At 43.0% G+C, this 25,684-nt stretch overlaps 1 long non-coding RNA gene across 1 annotated transcript; it reads right to left on the reverse strand.

Moving 5' to 3' along the window:
- Positions 1-243: 243 nt before the first annotated feature.
- Positions 244-17,910, reverse strand: LOC306931136. Its single transcript, XR_013790978.1, has 3 exons — positions 17,685-17,910; positions 17,294-17,590; positions 244-867 (listed from the first exon to the last, which is right to left on the reverse strand). It is a non-coding gene; the product is annotated as an uncharacterized lncRNA (long non-coding RNA).
- Between the last annotated feature and the right edge of the window lie 7,774 nt (positions 17,911-25,684).

Consider the following 25,684-nt stretch of genomic DNA (forward strand, 5'->3'; position numbering starts at 1 on the left):
CAGTCATGATATCAGTATGACCACACTGTGGATCCGTTAATCAATATTTATTTTGTATCAGAATTTAAGTCACTTGACAGTTATCCTAGATTAGCTCCACTACAAATTTGTCAAGCAAAATCCTGTGTTACCGGTATTTGTAAATGAACACCAAGTATTCTACTGCGATGCCACTGTCACAGAGACATGTAACAACAAGTTAAAAAAAAACATTGAAGTTAACAAATGGTACACCACCAGAACACAACATTACATAATGAACAGTAAATGTGAACAGAATACAGAATTACTTGTGTTATTACGACCTCTATTGCAATAGGGGCGAGACAGAGAATAACAATAATCTAGGCCCTACCCACAGCTTTAATTACTGTAACTATAAGCTACACCAGGTCAAACAGAGACACCATTCTAGTCTCCCCAACTAACACTGAAACAGGATAAAAGGGCAGCAAAACAAATGGCAGCACATCCCTATATAAGCTTAAACTTTACACTATAGCTTATACTTTAAGTACACAGCATAATATATAAATACAGCGCACAGTTTACAGATACAGCAAACATGTACAGTACGAGTTGTGTGTTGAGATGGAGGGATTATATCTCCAAAATCTGCCCGGGAACGCCTCGGGATCCCCCATGCAGAACTAAGTTACTAATGTTGCTCTGGAGAGGGAAGTCTGGAGCTCTCTGGTGGAGCTGTTGCCCCCGCGACCAGACTACGGATAAGCGGTTGAAGATGGATGGATGGATGGATGTACAGTAGGATGGCTGAGTCAAAAAGGCTGCAATGGAGCTTTTCGCAGTCTTATTGTATGCCAGTACTGATGCTGTCAGTCCACCTCCAATCTGGGCCACCAGGCACTGCAAGAAAGAACAGCATAGAGTAAACCGGTAGTAAGCAACCTTAGGCCCAAACCACACCAGCTGCAACTCCTTGCAGTGGCGTGCACAGATAGACACTAGGGGGTGCTAGAGCACCTGCCCTTTTCCCTCTGGACAGCAATGTGCCCTTTTTTTTAATCTCACACTATTAAGGCAACCGGCCGGTTCCACGCGCTGCACAAGGTACCCTTTTTTTTCACTTGAGCACCTGCCCCTCTAAATGTCTGTGCACGCCACTGACTCCTTGCAACAAAACAAACCACACCAATGCAACTCCTTGCAACTGCCATTGGGAATAATGGTTGCAAGTAGTTGCAAGGAGTTACATGGTGACCCTCTGGTGTGGTTAGGGCTTTAGGCATGAGTACCAACATTGGCACAGGGAATAGGGGAGGATGATCACTGGCATGTGAGAGAGAGGTTTTTGAGGGGTCCTCCTATGCACAGCTTTTGTGTGTCTGTCCGTTTGAGCACGGAATTTGCTCCGCTGATTGGCTGAGCATGGAATGTGATGTATGAAGAGCGCCCCTCACACGAGCGTGATTTTATTTCTATTAAAAAAAAAACCCTGTTCAGTCAGTTAAATTAAGTCCCCTCACATTTATACAACCTCCTGCACATAATTCTACATTAATTCAAACTCCTAACTCTGACTGGGGATAGATAGATGGGAGAGATAGTAGTCTAATGATTATTACATCCTGATGTGAAAGAAAAGGTCTAGCGGCCTAATGGACAATGAAAGTCAGTTGGAAATATTTAATGTTGATGTCGTGTCATCAAAAAGTAATGTTGATATTTCACACTGACTATCAAGAAAATGAAAACTTCGTGTGAAAAAGGCTGCCGACCCCTGGGCCTGAAGTAGACACATGCAGACTGCAGGCCTAATTATAAGACCATAACAACGAACAATCCAACATGAAACATGGTTGATCATTGCTGGAGTGTAAACTAACTTGTTTGACAAAACCCCCAGAAAGATAAATTATCCATACATCCATTAAGTACATTCATTGTTGACCTCTACAGTGAAGTGTTGTAATGTGCCTGCCAGCTAGCAAACGACCACCACCGATTACGCATACAGTTCAAACGCAGTGCTGAATGAGCACTTGGTACAGAGGCACCATGGTACACGGTACAGTATGTATGACTGCAGCTGGGCCGCACACACATACAGCAGCAGAAAGATAAGCAGAAGGGGGATCCAGGGGCAAGACGGAATGGTTGGAGGATAGCCCACAGCCTGTTGTTAGTATTATCATTGATATTAGATAAAGAGGGATGGGGAGACAGATGGATGTGGCTAACTGGAAGCCTTTCTGAAGACAGCTGAGAGATTACCACCAAAATGAGCTTCAAAGTGCTCACAGCTGTGTCTGGCATGAGAGAGAGGAGATGTGTGTGTGTGTGTGTGTGTGTGTGTGTGTGTGTGTGCGTGTGTGTGTGCGTGTGTGCGTGCGTGCGTGCGTGCGTGCGTGCGTGCGTGCGTGCGTGCGCACTCTTATTTGTTTTTAGTATGAAGTTCAAGTTGTGTGTCCTTCTGTCTGTCTTTGAAGTGGCAGGCAGGTGACCAGGATATTCGCAGTTATGGACATGCCTGATGTCATGATGTCACCGACAACATTGACATTGTAAGGCAACGTTTCTGTTGATCCTGAAGATGTATGAACCAGGGCTTAATCAGTGAGAGAAAGTAAATATGAGAGATAAGTTTCACCCATGTTAACATGAGTCATCATGACGCCAAATCGCTTCGTAACCCGTCAGATGACGGGTTAAGATTTAACCCCGAAGGTCGCCATACCCGTCAGCTGGCGGGTTGTAAGGTTTATATCAATTCCAAGCAGCCGATGCTCAACACTAACCTTTCGTGCTGTCCAGGCTGCTAGACAGCGCCTACGTTCTTCCCATCATGAGGATAAATGCGCACGCACCCCATAAGGATCCACTCATTGACGTTTCTTTGCTGCTTGTTTTCTCAGAAAAATACTCCAAAGTTGTTGTTTTAGTCCCCGATATATTACCGCTTGTGATGAAAACTAAGACATGTTGGCTGCTGCTCGTACAACTTTTTGCTCCTCCTTTCGCTGTATTGGGCTGTGTGCCCTGGAAGTAGTTGGCGCAAATTCACAGATATTGCCTGGCTGCCTGCAGTGATTTCACATGAACACCAGGGGGCGCTGAAAGTATAACCTGGGTTAATGCTGGAGCAAACCTCAACAAGCTGAAAGATAGAGGGTTAGGGTTAGAGAGCCTGCCCTAGAGAGAGGGAGAGAGCGCCTATTTCACCCATGCAATGATCTTGCCAGGGACAGATTAACCCCCACGAGGACCCCGGGACCGATCATTTTTTGGATCCCCCCCATAGTGCGTGTTCGTGCGAAAGTTTCTGTTTTTCGTTTTTTAATCATCTTTTTGACCAATGGCCAATGAAGAGGTATAGGAGCCCTTATCAGGGCCTCAAACCCAGTGCAGTCCAGTTTCCCTAAAGGGCTCCTGAGAGCCAAGGGCCCCTGGGCCACGGCACAATGGCTAATTTGGCCCTGGCATCAGGCCAATGCTGGCCTGGGTACCGAAATCTAGATGTGATGATCGACACGTGCTTAGCAAATTATGCGTAACTGTGTGTGTGTGTGTGTCTTTATACTCTATACACACAATATGCCTGCGTTTATGCACTGCTATCCCTGTAATCTAAGTACAGTTGGAGCTATGTAAACTGTGAGGGCTCCGCTGGAATGTTCTTAATGTGACTGACCGATGTTTATCATAAAGTTAACAACATTTAGCCTCTGTACTCTTTGGCCATGCAGAGTTTGGGATGACAGAGATAATAGCTTTTGCACAGGAGCAGAGGGGGAAAGAGACACAGGAGCAGAGGGGGAAATAGACACAACAGAAGGGAGCGAGAGAATTAATGGTGCCCTAAATAGGCAGCGTAAGGGCTAATTTCATCAAATGAAAAGTGCCTAACTTTCAACTGAAAATGTAGACTATGCGCATGCAAATCGAGTGGCAAATTGAGTGTCAAAGTGAGTGTCAAAGTGAGTTTAACGTCGTTTAACATTTAATGCAATCAAATAGGACTTTTCTGTTTGGACGTATGGGCTATCAAGGCCATACAGTATAGTTTTTTGACACTCAGTAGGCGTTCCCGCATAAATTCTGGGTATGATGTCACGCACATAGAGCACCGAAGTCTGACGTCACTTTCAGTAGAGGGCGCCAGTACACAGGTTTATGTATTTTTTTATTTGCATTGAAATCCCCATAGGGCGATTTTAGGTTGTACCTAGTGTTGTACGCGTTCCGGTACAACACTTGTACTGCAGTGGTTCTCAACCTGTGGCTCGGGGCCCACTACTGTAGCCTGGAAACCAGACGACTCTGCTCTGCATTTGGTCTGGCACATGCGGCACAGCTAAGCTGATTGGATTTCACTCCTCCCGAAGTAGTGAGGGGCCAATCAGGGTTTATCACTAGAGGCAATGTTTTAATTTGCCAATACCTTGGTACTTTTACTCAAGTAGGCTACATTTAGAATTCCGGACTTTTACTTGTAACAAAGTAATATATCGCAGTATTGATACTTTTACTTAAGTAAAACATTCGTTCTTCCACACAAATATCTACGCAGACGCAGTGACATTAATTTGACCATGCCAGGCTACCACTGGTGGGGTTATTCCAAATGGGCCCCCAAATAATTGCCAAAACACTAAGATCTTAATGATAATAAAAGCGATAAGAACTTAAAGTATATTACATTAGTTCCATTGATCCTGTAAATGTACGTGGTCCACCCCACCTGATCACTTAACAGCTAGGGCAGCCGAATGGCTTCCGTGTTAAGTGGTCAAGTCATGGGTGGGCCGCAGCCGCGGCCACGAATGCTCTCAAGCTTGCGAGCTTATATATCTATCTTGTAGATCGGCTATTATTGGCAACGCAGCACCGGCGTACGACAAAGTTTGTGGCTTATCGCGGTCTCTATCTGGGACCGTGTCTCCCTGCCAAGGCTAGCATGCATGGCTCTGCCATGCACTTTTCCTTCTGCTATTCAAACAGCTTGAAGGGAAAGCCAGTGGAAATGGGCCTAAAAATAACAGCACAAATATGTGTGGAGGTCTGTGAGCAAGCAGATAACACCACAGGTAATGTGTTCCATAAGGGGCAGTAAATACTACACTGTTGGCTCTGGGCAGGATATCCCACAGGGGAATGGGGAGGGAGGGTGTGTGTGTGTGTGTGTGTGTGTGTGTGTGTGTGTGTGTGTGTGTGTGTGTGTGTGTGTGTGTGTGTGTGTGTGTGTGTGTGTGTGTGTGTGCGTGTGTGTGTGTGCGTGCCCATGCCCACCAGGAGTGTGCAGTACGTGTATCTGCTGATAAAGGAGCCTTCTGGGCAGATCGAGGCCCCTCCCACTGCACTCTGGGTAATGGAAAAAGTGATGTTGGAATTCCAGACTGTGAGCAAATATGTGCACTTTGACCCCGGACCCTCCACTGCTCAAATTCACTTATCTAAAAATAGGAAAGGAAAGGGAGAAAAAAATCTGGAAATAATAAGGGGTTTCTCGAGTCTCGACGGAGAGTTTAACAAGATGTTTTTCCTTTTTTTACAGTATCTTAATCTCTACATTTGTTGTTGATTTATTCCTTTAATATATTATGTGTCCCAAGAGTGCACGCCTTTTAACTTTAGAATTTATTACGCGGATAAATGACTGTGTGTTTTCTTTTTGTCTGTACATGATATTATTCATGAGAGAGTATGTGCAGATGTGTATACGACCGTATGAACTATAACAACTCCCGGAAGGCTCTTCAAACACACTTTTGTGTACTTTACTGCAGGTCTACACAGGAGGCTAATGTAAAGGCAAAATCATTATAACTGTCAATCAAACATGAACACACACACACACACACACACACACACACACACACACACACACACACACACACACACACACACACACACACACACACACACACACACACACACACACACACACACACACACACACACACACACACACGATTGATTGATTGATTGAAAATTGTATTCACAGTATGTAGAATGGGTACAGCAGTTCAACAGACGTACAGGTCAATACAAAAACTACTACAAGGATAAAACCATGCAGAAAAAGAACTAAGACTTGTTTACATCAGGCTCCTCCATTTTCAATTCATCAGAACATTTAAAGACGTACAGATATACACTTCTATGCTAAAAATAAAAAAATAAATCATCATATACAGTTAGAAAAAGGGGAAAAATGTGCAGATGCATGGCCTCGGGAAGAATATGTTAATTTATCCATTTGTAACTCTGAGAGAGTTATAACTTAACTCTAAGTTAAATTAATATTTGACAGTGTATATGTTTTAAATTTGGGCAATTCAGAGAATCTTCTCTGTATGAACTGAACTGTATACCCTTAAATCTATGGCATTATTTCTCCACCCCTCTTCTTGCTTGCCTGGCAAGGGTGGAGCCCACAGTGAGGAAGCCTATTTCTTTTTTTACTCCCTGCGGCTGCTCTAAAATACCCACTTCTCTAATTTATCCTCCCTTAATGATTCATTTGGAGCACCACATTCTTGTGGGACGCATGTCAGTTATTTTCTGACAGAGGCTGCCGGTGTCCTAGATCATTTTGGTTCAAAAGGAGATTGGCTGGTAAGACTGGCTGTTCCCCTGATGATTATCTCTTCTCCTCTGCTCTGCTCTCCTCTCCTCTCGGCATGGAGAGGACTCCTCGAGGCATGGAGAGGAGAGGAGGGGAGCTCTCCTCTCCTCTCGGCATGGAGAGGAGAGGAGGGGAGCTCTCCTCTCCTCTCGGCATGGAGAGGAGAGGAGGGGAGCTCTCCTCTTCGCTCCTCTCCTCTCTTTCATATTTGATCTTCCGGATTCAGGAGAGATTGACTTATAGGGAAGAGAACTTCTCTATAAGTCAATCTCTCCTGAATGATATAGTTTAATATGGACATGCACCCTAGAATCTTGCTGCAAACATAAATATTATTTGTCCTGCATCAGTGCCACCTAGAGGTGATAGAGTAGATGTGCACACATTTTGAGGTCAAAGGAGGATGGGGTGGAAAATATCTCCTGCAGGAGAAAAAACAGCTTTATATCAAAACTGACAGAGAATTGAGACTTTCCGTAAATACTAATATATCATAAACCAAGAGACATTCACCATGCTAAAAACAACAACCATTCTGGAAAACAACCCCCTATGCAAAAAAACACAGCAGCAGCTGCCTTATTGTTTGGAGGAGCCAAGAAAGATCACCTCTCCCCCCCCCTCATTCCTCTGTTTTCAAAGCCATAACTGGCGATGTGTCAAGTGCTGCAAGCTGCCTCATTTGCACCCTTGATTCCCGTATTGAGATCTCTGAACTATATATAAACCTCAGAGGTTTGTGCCTTTTTTTGTCTCTTTAATTGTCAAACTCAAACATCCTGAAGGTGAATGAGGCCTGTATGTATATCTAGGAAACGACCCCTGCCAAACTGGGAACAACCCATGCTCTGTGGTCCCCTCCAGGGCCTTATGTAAAGGTCCCGGCAGAGTATAGAGCTTAATTGACATCAACCGGTGGCCTCAGTTAGTCTGAAAATAATGGGACCGTTCTACATTGTGTACAACAGATGTTTTTGCTGCAGGAGCTTATATAAACGGACGTTTGCATGTTCTGAACCTGCAATGTTTGGTGTTCGTTCTGTCATAAATGCTGTAAGTATCTCTCTCGAATGGGTATCATGCATCAAAATGAATACCAAAGAAAGATATTGCAGGAACAAAAAGGAGACGATGATCATGTTGGAATGTAAAACATATTGTGATGATGAGTGGGCTTGTATGTTGGAAGGGCAGATTATTAGAGCACTTTATGAGCATGATAAAATAAAGATTATTTTTTTCTAAGTCTCAGTTTATGGAGTTTTACTTCTATTTTCCATACGGTGAGCGAGTCTTTTCCTGTCAAAGGGGAGATTATGCAATATGATTTTAGGATGGACATTTTATTTGTTTTTTAATGGGAGCTAGGCCCTCCAGCTGGCTTTTGAATTATGTAATATGGCAGCCAAGTCTATGAACTTAATGACGTGAAAAAACAGCCCCCCCCCCCCAAAAAAAAAAAAAAAACAGGACCCCAGCCAAGTCTATGGACTTGCACCAACATGCTAACATGCTTTAAGCAGTGACATCATGTGGCAGCCACAGTGGGCGCCTCACACTTCACACGGGTGTGATTTTCATCCCAAGAGAAGAATAAAGTAGGCCTATGTTATCTCACATTTAATCTTGACAAGTCACAATCTTGATATTGTGAGGTTATGTTAATCTGGATATAAAACTGCAATAATGTTCATTTGCAAGAGGAATTTATTTCCAGAAGTCATAAAAAATGGCTATTCAAAAGATTATCCAATGGCCTACACAAGAAAAGACGAAATTACCTCCCTAGGTTCCATCGTGGAGTTAAATCTTTCCTGTGATAAAATGGCTACCAATGTAATAAAAAGAAGTCAACCAAAGAACAAGATTCCTGTACAGGATCTCCTCACTGGTCAGCAACAATACTTTGAAGACCCTAACAGGAGCCCTCATACAAGGTTTCTTCGACTATGCATGCACCTCATGGTACCACAGGCCCTAAAAACAAATAAGGCTCCAGACATCCCAAAACAAACTGTTCAGGCTACTACTTGGCCTCACTCCCAGAACCCACCTCACCGGCCCTGCCCATTTTGATAGGCTGGATTGGTTTAGGGTTGACGACAGTACAGCATCTTGCAATGGGCCTGGTCTAGAACAAGATTCGCTACTAAGATACCCATGTACCTGTCAAAATACTTCCTTAATGTCAACAAAGTCCACACCCACAACACCAGAGGAAGTTCAACAAACCACGTGCAACCCAGATTCTGCTCAAACAAGGGGTTAATTCATAGCTCTCACTTATATGGGCGGCTGCAACGAAACTGGACCCTGTAAAAAAGTAAAAGTCCCCCCCCCCCCCTCTATTTTATATACTGTACATTTTCCCTTTTTTCTAACCGTGTATTTGATTATCTTTCTTTTGCATAGATGTGTATATTTGTATGTCTTTAAATGTTTGATGAATTGAAAATGGAAGACCCTGATGTAAACAAGTCTTAGTGCTTTTTCTGGTTTATCCTCTTAGCAGTTTTTGTATTGACCTGTACCTTCCTTGAACTGTACCCATTCTGCAATCTGTTAATAAAATGTTCAATCAATCAATCAATCAATCAGCGTTAACAATGTAGTAGTAACAATTTTACCCCAGGAGATGGCAGTGAGGATCAATGCTTTTTCAAGGTACTGTCAGTGGTTCAGTTCTCAACTGTTCATTTTGCATTGTTTACGAGTTTGTGACACATACTGTAGGCCTACCCAAATAATATTATGACTAAATATGAAAATATATTATCAAAACAGAAAACACATTTCAGAAATAGCCTAAATTTGTAATTTGATTAAGAGCAGCTGCATATGGCTTGCTGTAATACTATTCTAATACCAGTAAGACGCCTGAGGTCGCGTGCACGCATCTGCCTGGGTAACAGCAGACTGCTGGGCGAGCACTGGCGCTTTGGCATGGGGGGTCAGATCAACATATCCGCCTAGGTGACAGCAGACTGCTGGGCGAGCACTGGCACTTTGGCATGGGGGGTCAGATCAACATATGGAATGAATTCTTTACTTGCCATATATGGAGCGTGTCTTGAATGTACAGGGTTTGATGAGGTCAGATCAACATATGGAATGTCAGAACAGGTCAGCTCCATATATGGAGATCTAACGGTGACAGCCGGGCCTTCATTTTTGGGCCTGAGTAGGTTACTCTAGTTTTCGCCGGCTGCGGCATGGACAGGTATCAATCAGGTATCAATCAAAAGGGAGACATCGTAGAGGAAGGATGGATGGGGAAAGATCAACATATATATGGAATGTCAGACTCAGAACAGGTCAGCTCCATATATGGAGTTCTAAGGGTTTGAGGTCAGATGTAGAGTTGCTGGCCAATATTGATGGCATCAGGGATCTCCATATATGGGCTTAATATTGATGACATCAGGGATCTCCATCCCTGATGATGTCATGTGATCCCCCCATGGCACTGGAGAGGCACTGTCCCCCAGTGCCTCCCCAATGTCTGCCCAGGGCCTCCCTAGTGCCTCCCCAGTGTCTCCCCAGTGCCCAGCGTCCCCCCAGTGCCTCCCCAGTGTCCCCCCAGTGCCGCATGCAGTTCCTCCCAGCAGTGTCCCCCCAGTTTTTTGGGGCTCAAGCTGCAGATCACAAAGAACTTGCACAAAAGAAGGCTGGCACTGCATAACTGCGTGAAGTTTAACAAGCTGACAAGGTAGCTGCGTAAAGCTGAACTAGTCTACAACTAAGGTAAAGTAAACAACTGTGTATGCTCATGCTGGCCTGTACTTTACCGTACATGTTGACTAGTTCAGCTCTAGCTCCGAGTGGCATGCAAGTCAGGCTCTTGTAGAGTTTGGGGGTGATTGGAGGAGATGAAGGACAGGTGAGGAGACTCTCGGGAGGCAGGTGTGCCAAGATGTGCTGCACTTCTGCAGTGCTGCTGTAGAGCCCTCTTGGGGCACTGATGAGTGCAGAGAGCCCACAGACAGTGGCGTGCACAGACATTTTGAGGGGCAGGTGCTCAAGTGAAAAAAAGGGCACCTTGTGCGGCTCGTGCATGGAACTGCCGGCTGCCTTAGTAGTGTGTGAGATTTATATTTATTCGATTTTGGGGCATAAATGATATATTAGACGCTTTTAATCCAGAATTGGTTACATACTGTACAAAACAAATATAAAATGAACAACCTGTACAAAAAACTTTGAAAAGGGCACTTTGCTGTCCAGAGTGCAAAAAGGGCAGATGCTCTAGCACTATCTATCTGTGCACGCCCCTGCCCACAGAACATAGATGTAAAGGCGAAGATGGGCAAGACGCAACAAAAGCCTCATATAGGAAGGAAAAGCAAGTTTACTTGTGTAGCACATTTCAACAAAAAAATCAATGTGCCTTAAACAAAACATTAAGCAACAAGGAAACATTATAAAAGGACATTTGAGGAGAAATAGTACGGTATATATGCAGCGTATATGCTAGTAGTAAAATAAGTAGACCTGATAGAAGCAGTTGTGGAGACCGAAAAGACAATTTAGAGACAGGGCAAGTTCTCTTGACCAATAACTTAAGGCACTGGCCATTGAGCTGGCACCACTGCTCAGTGACTGCCCGCTGCTCCTGATAACTATAATAAACTATAGCCATTAGCTATTGGTACCCAATTTTTCTCAGACAGGTTAAATAGACAGAAAGCAATATTGTTTATGTGTACAAGTTCAGGAATGGTTATACAGATAATCTTCTTCATCCAAGCAAGCTGTCCCTCTTGGGCTCCCACTGTCCCACAGTATAGTCAGGCAGCTGACAGTTTCACAATATAAATATTTTATTAAACATCACTGACATAGTACATGGTAAGAAAATACTATTAGACGTCATACATCATCCAACAATAAACAATAAATCTATACCAGGGGTGCCCACACATTTATGACGTGAGATCTACTTTCAAAATGACCAGCTCAACAAGATCTACCCACTGAAAAAATAAGTGTACCATTGCTGAAAATAGTTGAAATATATAATGTACCTGGGGGGGCTTTGGAATAGGGAAATTATGACAGGCAGTTTCTGCTGTCAAAATATGTCCCCCCCCGTATTTAACTTAAACGCCCAATGCATTCTCAATGGCAATAGCAAAAACTTTGCCATGCTACTAGTCCTACATACTTACACCTAGAAACCCCATTCAAACCTATTTAGGTTCATCTTACGGTGGACATGTTTGCCCGAAAATAAATCTTTGAAATGTTTCATAGTTTTAGAAATATAGTGCTTTCAAATTTGAGAAATTCACAATGGGGCTCAATGGCAGACATTGGCGCGTCAAAAAAGCACTTTCACCTAGAAACTCCATTCACACTTTTTATAATTCAGCTTACTGTGGAGACACATGCTGGAACTTTTTACTTTGAAATGATTTGTAGTTTCGGAGTTATTTAACTTAAACGCCCAATGCATTCACAATGCAATAGCACAAACTTTGGCATGCTACTAGTCCTACATACTTACACCTATAGAAACCCCATTCAAACCTATTTAGGTTCATCTTACGGTGGACATGTTTGCCTGAAATGGAGTCTTTGAAATGTTTCATAGTTTTAGAAATATATAGTGCTTTCAAATTTGAGAAATGTATAATGGGGCTCAATGGCAGCTCTATGGCACGTCAAAAAAATCACTTTGATCTAGAAACTCCATTCACACATTTTATAAGTCAGCTTACTGTGGAGACACATGCTGGAACTTTTTACTTTGAAATGATTTGTAGTTTCTCAGTTATTTAACTTAAACGCCCAATGCATTCTCAATGGCAATAGCACAAACTTTGGCATGCTACTAGTCCTATTCTATCCTATATTACAATTGAAAACATGTGCCCAAAAGCACGCACAGGAACAAAAGGCACCAGCTACTACGTCACTGACACGCTGCAACACGCTGCAACACACACTGCAACAACACACTAACACGTCACACACTTACCCTCCGCGTCGTTGGTTCCCTATCTCCTCATGTCGCGCCGCACGGCCACACTCGACACCAGCCGCGTAAAAATTGTCATCGCACTGCCACTACAGCCGGCTCCCGTCCACACTCGCAAACAATATCAATATCAATAATAAACACAAACACGCCACAAGCACCGACACCCCCCGCCTAATTTGTTGCCACGTCTATGAAAACAAGCACAGAAAAAATGCCATTCAACACGCTACTTACACACACTACCACTCGCTTACAATACGCGGACCTGGCAACACTACATTCTCTCTCCCATTTGCTCAGAGCCCACCACGTGACCCACACAGGGAGGGAGACGATTGCGTGATGCTTCTATGTACAGGATTCTATAGGTCACCACTTTTGGTGTGACACACATACGGCTTCTGTTTACTAATATGCGTTGTCAACACGTGCTGAGTTGACAAACATTGACCGACTTCGGAGAAGACTGATAGTTTCTCCTTTACTACTTAGGCTGTGGAAGTATTCACACTAGGCAACTTTTGCATTTATTGGCATTGACAATTTGGGGAGAAAAGGAGGACGAGGAGGTGATCAAGCTCCACAACACCACATTGGTAGGTAGCCTCAAGGCTGCATTTATTTGCCTTCTTTTTCCTCTCGAGGCTGCATGGGATGATGTGAACCCCTCCAGCAGGCTAGGGAGCACCGCTCCGGTTAGCGGAAAATGACCGCGGGGTGCGGGTTGCCAGGTTTTTTTATAAGTAAAGTATTTACATTCAATTAAAAAAACATATATATATAATACATTTTAATTTACGTCATATTTAGCGGCATTTCGACCTAATTTCTCTGTTCTTTGTCAATGGCAAATATTGAGACGTGTGGGGACTAAAGCTGTATATAGGAGGGCCCTCAAACACATTAGTTCATAACTTTTCATCGTGCTCCTAAAAAAAAAAGTGGCATTGACAATTTGGGGAGAAAAGGAGGACGAGAAGGTGATCAAGCTCCACAACACCACATTGGGAGGTAGCCTCAAGGCTGCATTTATTTGCCTTCTTTTTCCTCTCGAGGCTGCATGGGATGATGTGAACCCCTCCAGCAGGCTAGGGAGCACCGCTCCGGTTAGCGGAAAATGACCGCGGGGTGCGGGTTGCCAGGTTTTTTTATAAGTAAAGTATTTACATTCAATTAAAAAAACATATATATATAATACATTTTAATTTACGTCATATTTAGCGGCATTTCGACCTAATTTCTCTGTTCTTTGTCAATGGCAAATATTGAGACGTGTGGGGACTAAAGCTGTATATAGGAGGGCCCTCAAACACATTATTTCATAACTTTTCATCGTGCTCCTAAAAAAAAATGTGTGCTACTAGCCGCAATTACATACACAGTTAAAATAATAAGAAATTTGCGCCAACGACTGCGTCGACACCTGGCGTGGAACAAACGGGACGAACCGAGGCGCATATATGGATAACAACACTACACGCGCGCTGCAACACAAAACAGCTGCATACAACGCGTGTCACTGTGCACTTCTGTATCTGTGGACTTCTGTATCGCAACGCGGGCCAACGCAACTCTGGGATGAGCGGGCCGAAGGCCCGCGAAATTCTAGTACTATACAATGCAATACTATAAAGGCAGTAAGACATCATAAATCATACAAAAGGTAACAATAATACATCTATAATACATCTATACTATACAATAAGGTTCACTTCTCATAACAAGCTTGTTTAAAACATATGAACAGAAAAACTAAATCACACTGATGCAGATTTTAAAGTCAGGCAAAGAGTATGCCTGTAATGGCCAACACATTGATAATGATACCTTAATGTCATTAACCTCAACTGCAATACTTAAATGCCTATACATCTATAAACATTGAAAAATAAGAAGTGTATTGTAAAAAAGAATATCTACAGTATCATCTATTATACATTTGAAAACATGTGCCCAAGCCCAGGAAAGGAACATAAAGTCACCAGCTACTACGTCACTGACACGCTGCAACACGCTGCAACACACACTGCAACAACACACTAACACGACACAGTCTTACCCTCCGCGTCGATCCACGGCTATCTCCTCATGTCGCGCCGCACGGCCACACTCAACAACACCCGCCTAAAAACTGTCATTGCACTGCCACTACAGCCGACTCCCGTCCACACTCACACACAACAGCAATATCAATAATAAACACAAACACGCCACAAGCACCGACACCCCCGCCTAATTTGTTGCCACGTCTATGCAAACAAGCACAGAAAAAATGCCATTCAACACGCTACTTACAACTCGCTTACAATTCGCAGACCTGGCAACACTGCATCCCGTGATTCCACTCTTTTCATTGGCTGCGCCGCCAACATTGTCAAACATTGTTGCCACGTCTATGTAAACAAGGCCGCAAACCCTGACTTCCTACAGCCTACAGCCTATACTTTCACACACTACCACTCGCTTACAATACGTGGACCTGGCAACACTACATCACCCCTTCCCAATGGCTCAAAACCCCACCACGTGACCCACGTGTGTTTCGTGTTACCTTTCACACTTCCGGAAACACTACCGGAAGTTACACGGTACACACACACACGCACACACACACACACACACACACACACACACACACACACACACACACACACGTGCGTGCGCGCGCGCACACACACACACACACACACACACACACACACACACACACACAGTGTACAGCCTGCCGGAAACCAAAAGTAGAAGAAGACGAAGAACAACAACACAGGTTCTACACTGATTCTAACTTGGATGGAGAGCGCCGCGATTACATACACAGTTACAATCATGCAAACACGACCGCGTCGACACCTGGCGTGGTACAATCGGGACGAACCGAGGCGCAGATATGGATAACAACAACAACACTACACGCACACGCTGCAACAACGCGCTGCAACACAAAACGTAAGTCACGTATGTAACTATGGTCCTATGAATCCTGGATGACTGCTTAACACTGGATGATTGGCGTCCAGTGTTAAGCACTGCCTCTGGCAGTCACTAAGGATGAAATAGAACAGCTGTGTACAACGCAGTGTCACTGCAGACACGTGTGTGTGTGTGTGGTGTGTGCGTGCGTGCGTGCGCGGGGGGGAGGGGGGATTTCGGATCGCCTCGCAATGCAGCTGAAATGGCACACACACACACACACACACGCCACAAAACGCTAATAATAATAATAATAATACACAATTACAACACTACACTAATCATAACAACAGTACAGAACAGTACAGTACACATGAGTACAGTACAGAAAGAAAGCTCACATCAGAATATTAATCCATGTAATAATAATAATAATAATAAAACATAATAACACAACACTAATAACTATAATATCAACAGTACAGAGAACAGTACAGTACATCAGAATATTAATCCATGTAATAATAATAATAACAATAAATAAGCACACAACACTAACAACAGTACAGAGAACAGTACAGTACACATGAGTACAGTACAGTACAGTATACTGTTCCTGCGCCTTGCCATGCTCTTTCAATCATAATAATAATAATAAATAACAACACTACACTAATAACAACAATAATATCAACAATACAGCGAACACTACAGTACACATGAGTACAGTACACTACAGAAAGAAAGCTCACATCAGAATAATAATCCATGTAATAATAATAATAATAATAATAATAAATAATAACACAACACTACTAACTATAATATCAACAGTACAGAGAACAGTACAGTACAGTACATCAGAATATTAATCCATGTAATAATAATAATAATAAAAAAACACTAATACAACAGTACAGAGAACAGTACAGTACACATGACTACAGTACAGTACACAGACTCACAGTACAGTACAGTACAGTACAGTATACTGTTCCTGCGCCTTGCCATGCTCGCTTTCATACGCACATACACAAAACCAAACAGGGCCACTCAGCCAGCTTGGCAACTTTGCGCTTTCCAAGCAAATGCATAAATGAAAACATCATGGGTTGCCATTGCCTTCTTCCCATTTGCGACGCATCGCGTTAGGATGAGCGGGCCGAAGGCCCGCGAAATTCTAGTATATTAACAAGTGGTTTCCGGGCCAAACGCCCTTCAAAATAAGACTATCTCCCGTTCACTTGCATTACTGGTGCTCTGCTCAAAGCCACCACTAGATGGCACAGAGTTTACGAAGGCGATGACTGGCTTAAACAACATATCTGTAACAAGACAGAGGTAATTGGGTTGAAACAACAGATTTATAAACACAGAGGCAAAGGTCAAGTTAGAGACATCAAATTATTTGAAACATCAAAATCACAAAAATCACTCTAACCAACACAAATGATATTTAGATAGCATGTTGTAGTATGTGCTACTCCTATGATGATTTGGCAATACCCAGGATAGAACCCAGAACATTTGGGTCCAAATGAGCTATGTGGACAGTGGACACAAACAATTAGTTAGGTTCTCATGTATCCTAAAACTGGAGATTTGCAAACAAAGCAATATACATTACATAGTCATTATTTAGAGTCTAGATTTTAGACCTTCAAATCATTGTATTTAAAGTAAGATGATCTATTTTCAAAGTGTCTTGCCCTTACCAGAAATATACAATATATCTGGAAACCAGGCTACAAATAGACGGACGGACGGACATGCAGACATACAATAAGAGATTGTTGAAGTTATTGTTTTACCTGAACATATCACCTCCAGTTTGTCAGTGGAATTGCCAGACTCCTTCGTTCCACACTCCTTCAGTGAAGACTCAGAACCAACACAGGACGATGAAATCCACCAAACACGTTCATGTGTAGAACAAGAAGTCCTTTCTGTTGAAACGGCAAAACCACAGTGCAGCTGCCTACACACTACAGATGATGACTTCAGGTTCCAGTCAGACCAACCATCCACTGTTCTCCACTCTCCCTGGTGTTGCATCTCCACTATACCAATACACCTGCTGGATCCTCCCACCAACCTGACATAAGACTCTGTCCAGAGAAAAAAAGAGAATAATCAGTAACAATTAATATTACTTTCATTATGAAATAATAAGCCAAACAAAAAGTGTGACTCGTCTTTTACCTGAGCAGGTGAGTCCAACAGTCTTGTCAGGTGAGCAGGTGTTTCCAGTTGAATTTGTAATTCCACAGTCCAGGAGAGCTGCCTCGTTGCCTTCACACTGGAACTCCTCGGTCCACATTGGAGCCTTGCCTTCTCCATAGAGCGCCCCCCACAGTCAAGCTCCCTACAGAACACCTCTGCCTCCTGCTGGTCAAAGACACCTTCACACACTGAGACCCACGACTGATTAGACTTCACCTCCACTCTGCCCGAACACTGACTAGACCCATTCACCAACCTCACTGACTCTGAAGAGAGAGAGAGAAACAGAGAGAGAGAGAGAACATGAGTGCATTATGGATGCAAATGGAAATCTAAAATAATCATCAGGTGCAAGTTGTTTTACTGAACCCCTCAGAGAGAGAAAGATAGGTAGTTTATCAAATAATGAGGAACAACAGAACCAACCAAGCACAATGCTAATCATCATCATCATTACAGAAAAGGTCTCCACAAGTCCATACAAACACATGCACACTGATAGAGTGGTGGATGGACAGGAAGACAGAGATGGAAAGGACAATATGAGTCTACAGACAGACAGACAGACAGACAGACAGACAGACAGACAGACAGACTAAACGAGAGACTGACTGGTGGCATTGTCATTGTTGAATTACCTGAACATATCACAGTGGGTCTGCCTGTGATCAAACCTTCCCGTGTGATATGAGAAGTCTCCATACAGGTTCATGTGTAAACCAAGCACTCCTTTCTGTTGAAACAGCAGAGCCACAGTCTAGCTGTCTACACACTACAGATGATGACTTCAAGTCCCAGTGAAACCCACCATCCACTGGTCTCCACTCTCCCTGGTGTTGCATCTCCAGTGTACCATTACAGTTACTGGTTCCTCCCACCAACCTGACATCATCAACCACTGTAAAGAGAGTAAATATTTAAAGAGTAATATAATCTGTAGGAGAAAACTATCGCACACCTAGCAATCAGGCGTATGCACAGGTGCGTAGGCCAGTGGACATCAAAGAAAGCAATAAGGTACACCCGCACACTGTGTATCTGCTCGGCACAAGAGTATTGTCTTATTTAATGAAGCAACGTTTCGGTCACTAGGGATCCGTTGCCCATGTGGATTGGCCTATGTGGGCAAAACCACTAGACAGCTCAAGCAACTAATTAGTGAACATAAGAGCTCCATTCGGAGAAACGACCGTGATTACCCTATAGAGCGTCGCAGTCCCGCCCCTTACCATGGACCAGGAAATGAATCCCAATGCATTTTTCCCATAGACATTTCGTAAAGTATTTATTTAAAGACCTTTTAAGCGTCGTACGAAGCCAACTCGAGTCGTGACAAATCATGACAACACACACAATATTTTGGACCAAACAAATTTACCCAACGCTATTTACTAATACGTCAAATATATAAGCACTTTAATTCAGAACTTCTTGCCTCGTTGAGTGAATTTGGTTTGTGTGTATATATATATATTCTATGTATTTTTCCACTCTCATTGTCTGTATGTCATGAGAGCAGGACCTAGTGACTTTTTGTCTCTTATTGTTGACTATGTTGATTTCCTAATGTATTTGTACAACCATTAGTCTTTACATCTTTTCCCGTATAATGATTTTTAGAATGTAACTGAAATGATGTAAAAGTTATTTGGGGTCCTTGTGCCTTTAAATGATGTCAGCAAATTGAGGATCATCACAAGCTGTACCTCTTCCTCTAATTAGACTGTCTATTGTGATTGGTTGATTATTTTTCAAATGTTTGTATATAAGTAACTGTCAAAATGATGTGTTATGCCTGAGGAAGGTCCCTAGTGACCGAAACGTTGCTTAATTAAATAAGACAATACTCTTGTGCCGAGCAGATACACAGTGTGCGGGTGTACCTTATTGCTTTCAAAGAGTAATATAATAAAATATGAATCTAAACCCAAAGAATAGTTCGTCTTATTTACCTGAACAGGTGAGTCCAACAGTGTTGCCAGGTGAGCAGGTGTTTCTAGTTGAATTTGAGGTTCCACAGTCCAGGAGAGCAGACTCGTTGCCTTCACACTGAAACTCTTCGGTCCACATTGGCACCTTGCCTTCTCCATAGAGCGCCCCTTGGAGGACTGAAGGAGCTCCACAGTCAAGCTCCCTACAGACCACCTCTGCATCCTGCTGGTCAAAGTCACCTTCACACACTGAGACCCACGACTGATCAGACTTCACCTCCACTCTGCCTGAACACTGATTAGACTCATTCACCAACCTCACAGACACGAGAGAGAGAGAGAGAGAGAGAGAGAGAGAGAGAGATAGAGAGAGAGAGAGAGAGAGAATGTTTAATGCTATTGTAGGAGCCAAAGGGTGCTTAGCCACGTTTTGTTTGCTCACTGTTTGATTCTTAGATTCTTTGCACATATTTATTGCATATATTTATTTATTGGAAATTGTATTGTGATATTTGGTGCACTGAATAATAAGTAAACATTTTAAACTTATGAGCTCGTTTGGACATGAATAATTTTATCATTGTCTGTGACGCGTCATTACAGTTTGTTCCCAGGTTTAGCCTGCCGGTTGAGTAATTCAAAGGGAAGCTATGCTGTGTTTGTTTCACTGAATGTCCTTGATTAACGATATGCTGTATTTGTCGTATGTCTAGTGCTACTGCTGACCTTTGGGTTTGGGTTTAAAGCCTGTTGAAGATCACAAAACATTGACATTGTTGAAGTCATTGCTGTACCTGAACAGTTGACCTTCAGTGTAAGATCACCATCATATGACTTTACTGCTCCACACTCCACCAGCGAAGACTCGGAGCCAACACAGGAAGATGGAATCATCCATCCAGGTTCACGCGTAGAACGAGAAGTGACTTCTGTTGAAACGGCAGAGCCACAGTGCAGCTGTCTACACACTACAGATGATGACATCCTGTTCCTCCCCGGTGTTGCAATTATTTCACATTTGTCTACCTGTTGAGTTGTGTGTTAGTTTAACTTGAAGAGCTGAGGAGAAAAAAAATCATAAAATAAACGGGTTTCACTGTAACAGAGATCTGTCTGTCTGTCTGTCTATTGATCACCATAATGCTGTTGGCAAGTGTGTGCGTGCGCGTGCGTGACTGCGTGACTGCGTGCGTAACTGCATGCGTGACTGTGTGCGTGACTGCGTGCGTGCGTGACTGCCTGCCTGAATAAAAAGATCTGTGCAGCAATTGAAGTTTGATAATTGAGTCATTTATTATAACATTTGTTCTGTTATGATTGGTTCTATAAAGCATTCAGATAACGTATTAATGCGTATAGGTGTTAATTATACTGTATTATAAGCAGATTGTAATAATTATTAAAATGCATTCACACTCATTCTCAACTCATTATGAAATGTTTCAAACTGTGATGTTATTGTTATAAAGCATTTATGAGTAATAATGAGTGTTTTTGGAATACATATATATAAGTATTATTATAAATAATAATTGTAACTTTTCAGTCTCTACTCACAGCAGTCTGTGTGATGTGTTATGCCTGAGGAAGGTCCCTAGTGACCGAAACGTTGCTTCATTAAATAAGACAATACTCTTGTGCCGAGCAGATACAGTGTGCGGGTGTACCTTATTGCTTTCAAAGAGTAATATAATAAAATATGAATCTAAACCCAAAGAATAGTTTGTCTTATTTACCTGAACAGGTGAGTCCAACAGTGTTGCCAGGTGAGCAGGTGTTTCTAGTTGAATTTGAGGTTCCACAGTCCAGGAGAGCAGACTCGTTGCCTTCACACTGAAACTCTTCGGTCCACATTGGCGCCTTGCCTTCTCCATAGAGCGCCCCTTGGAGGACTGAAGGAGCTCCACAGTCAAGCTCCCTACAGACCACCTCTGCATCCTGCTGGTCAAAGTCACCTTCACACACCGAGACCCACCTGATCAGACTTCACCTCCACTCTGCCTGAACACTGATTAGACTCATTCACCAACCTCACAGACTCTGGAGAGAGAGAGAGAGAGAGAGAGAGCACTGAATGTCCTTGTTTAATGCTTAATGTTTAATGCTATTGTAGGAGCCAAAGAGTGCTTAGCCACGTTTTGTTTGCTCACTGTTTGATTCTTAGATTCTTTGCACATATTTATTGCATATATTTATTTATTGGAAATTGTATTGTGATATTTGGTGCACTGAATAATAAGTAAACATTTTAAACTTATGAGCTCGTTTGGACATGAATAATTTTATCATTGTCTGTGACGCGTCATTACAGTTTGTTCCCAGGTTTAGCCTGCCGGTTGAGTAATTCAAAGGGAAGCTATATGCTGTGTTTGTTTCACTGAATGTCCTTGATTAACGATATGCTGTATTTGTCATATGTCTAGTGCTACTGCTGACCTTTGGGTTTGGGTTTAAAGCCTGTTGAAGATCACAAAACATTGACATTGTTGAAGTCATTGCTGTACCTGAACAGTTGACCTTCAGTGTAAGATCACCATCATATGACTTTACTGCTCCACACTCCACCAGCGAAGACTCGGAGCCAACACAGGAAGATGGAATCATCCATCCAGGTTCACGCGTAGAACGAGAAGTGACTTCTGTTGAAACGGCAGAGCCACAGTGCAGCTGTCTACACACTACAGATGATGACATCCTGTTCCTCCCCGGTGTTGCAATTATTTCACATTTGTCTACCTGTTGAGTTGTGTGTTAGTTTATCTTGAAGAGCTGAGGAGAAAAAAAATCATAAAATAAACGGGTTTCACTGTAACAGAGATCTGTCTGTCTGTCTGTCTGTCTGTCTATTGATCACCATAATGCTGTTGGCGTGTGTGTGCGTTCGTGCGTGACTGCGTGCGTAACTGTGTGCGTGACTGCGTGCGTGCGTGACTGCCTGCCTGAATAAAAAGATCTGTGCAGCAATTGAAGTTTGATAATTGAGTCATTATTTATTATAACATTTGTTCTGTTATGATTGGTTCTATAAAGCATTCAGATAACGTATTAATGCGTATATGTGTTAATTATACTGTATTATAAGCAGATTGTAATAATTATTAAAATGCATTCACACTCATTCTCAACTCATTATGAAATGTTTCATACTGTGATGTTATTGTTATAAAGCATTTATGAGTAATAATGACTGTTTTTGGAATACATATATATAAGTATTATTATAAATAATAATTGTAACTCTTCAGTCTCTACTCACAGCAGTCTGTAGGTTCATCTGAGCGCTCCCCACACTCATCCACTGGGTCACATTTCCACAACGGAAGGCACTCTGCATTCTGACAAACAAACTGAAGGGGGAGACAGAGGATTACGTTTAGAATCAGTAATGTATCAATAGCAGACATGAGACATTGAGCCCTATTATGCATATCTTAAATTCCAATTACCAGGTCTCATGACAGGGGTGGGGGCAACTTTGACAATGGAGAGGGCCACCATATTTCCACACTCACTCCAGAGGGCCACATTGGATATTACTGTCGTAGCAAAAATAGCCGATCTACAAGCTCAAAACGTATCACATTGCGACGCGTTTTGAGCTTGTAGATCAGCTTTTTTTTGCTATATTTTAATTGAATACTTTTTTGATATTTTTTGAATTGGAATCCTGAAAAGTAACATTTTTATTTAATTTCAAATACATTTAGTTAGCTGAAATTAGCTGAAATCAATAATATATCAATGTTCGGATATTAACCTGCAGGCCGCATTAAGTGAAGGTGGGGGCCGCATGTGGCCCCCGGGCCGCCAGTTGGTCAATGTTTGTCTGGCCACTCAAAATAGCCAAATGGCATTCATTGACCATGCCTCCAGATCTTAAGTTAAGTCATAAGACCTGGTACTTCAGACACGCAAAATAGGGCCCATAACAAAGTAGTACCGAGTAACACAAGTGAAGATGAGGTGAATCACCTGGCTGGCGGTGCAGCTGGACATGCACTGCTTGTTGTCAGCTGACCAGTAGGAGTCTGTGGGACAGGAACACATGTAGCCTCCTCCAGGTGAGAGCAGACACAGCTGACTGCAGCCTCCATTGTTGGTCTGACATGGATGACCAGACACTGCAGGGTGGAGATAACATGCACACATGTAATGAATGAGAACACACGTCTATATGTTACTACAGTGCAGTGCAATTGAGAAAAAAGAAAAGAAAAGCAAGCCATAAAACATTAAAATAATAATAGCAGTAATGCAATACAGTGAGAACATGAATAACAAGGAATTTAAATCAATCAATTAAAAGCAAGCGTGTAGAAGTAGTAGGGCGTAGTAGTAGGGCGTCTTCATCATCATCATCATTTTTCGACCGCTGTCGAGATCATTGATTTCACAATGCCACGCCAGACTTCCCGGTCCTTTATTACCATCCCCAGTTCCTGCTTACTGATGCATGTGTCCCTAGCGATGACATCAGGGAACGACAGTTTTCTACCTCTGGTCTGCTTTGAGGCAGGACTCCAGAGAAGAAGGGAAGATATAACCTCATTGTCAGCTCTGTAGCAGTGGCAAACTGTGTTCTTCTGGATTGGACTAGTGAAGAAACACGGGGAAGGTTGCCATATATTAGATCAGTCGATGGGTGGCTCTTCCAAGACAGATTTTGCGCTCTCATTAGAAGGCGGGTGTAAGTGCCATCCAACCGTTTCTCTTGTTTCTTTGAAAGTGTCCATGTCTCGGAGCCATATTGTATTTTTTTGTAGAGAAAAAAGTCTGGATAGTGATGCCAGGTTATGACAGATAAAAATGACTTTTCATAACAGATGAAATGCAATAATGAAGAGTAGTAATGAGAGTGGTACATACACCCTCAGGTTGGCGATCGGGGTGGTACATGTGGATGTCACGTGGACTGAACAGGTTGCTGATGACTGTGATCTTGTCGGTTCCCTGAGTCTTGTTGGCTCTGTAGATGGAGCTGGTCTCCCTGTCTGTCCAGTAGATAAAGCTGGTCTCCCTGTCTGTCCAGTAGATGGAGCTGGTCTCCCTGTCTGTCCAGTAGATGGAGCTGGTCTCCCTGTCTGTCCAGTAGATGTGATCCTCAGAGTCATAGCCCAGACGCCATCCTGACTCACAACTATGGACACAAAAGTCACATTATTATACAATAAATCAACACAGTATTATAAAGAGAAATATAACACAAGTTCAAATTAATAAATATAGATAGTAAATAGTAAATAAGTATAAATATGCCCTCACTGCTTTGTGTGTGCATGCATGCATGCGTGCGTGCGTGCGTACGGGAGGGAGAGAAAGAGAGGAAGAAGAAGAGAGAGAAAGAGCATGTGCGTGCGTGCGTGCGTGCGTGCGTGCGTGCGTGCGTGCGTGCGTGCGTGCGTGCGTGCGTGCGTTACCCGTTTGTCTGTTGGTTCCATCCAGGTTGGCAAACTCAATGTATCTGTTGTCGTTGGTCCAGTCAGGGCCGGATTAACACCTCTGAGGGCCCCTGGGCACTGAAGCTCGAAGGGCCCCCCTTCACGCTCGCACACTTTTTTTGCTATTTTGGAGCAGTTTTGGGGCAGTTTTATGCTGTTATATTGGCCTATTTCCAGTCGCCTAGTGTGTGACAGCCAATCTAGCGCATTGTTGCTGCTTTACACACAATTGCACTTTTCAGCTGCCCTTCTCACCAACAATAAAACACTATCTGGTGTCTAAAATCTTTTTAGACAGCATTTATTTCATTCGGATTAGCAGGGACATTTTCTGTGGAGCTTTTTTTTTTTGAGGGGCCCCTGGTGCCCAAGGGCCCCTGGGCACGTGCCCAAAGTGCCCATATGGTAGATCCGGCCCTGGGTCCAGTAGATGTGATCGTTGATGTCGTCTAACGTCAGGCTGTAGGGCCTGGAGAGCTTATCCTTCACGATCACTCTCCTGTTGGTGCCGTCCATCCCCATCCTGTCTATGTGGGGGTTGGGGTTGTTGTAACTGCTGGCTGAGTCTGACCAGTACAAGTATCTGTCAGGGAGACACCATGTCATTGTC

This window comes from Electrona antarctica, assembly GCF_951216825.1.
Source record: "Electrona antarctica genome assembly, chromosome: 10".
NCBI classification, from domain to species: Eukaryota; Metazoa; Chordata; class Actinopteri; order Myctophiformes; family Myctophidae; genus Electrona; species Electrona antarctica.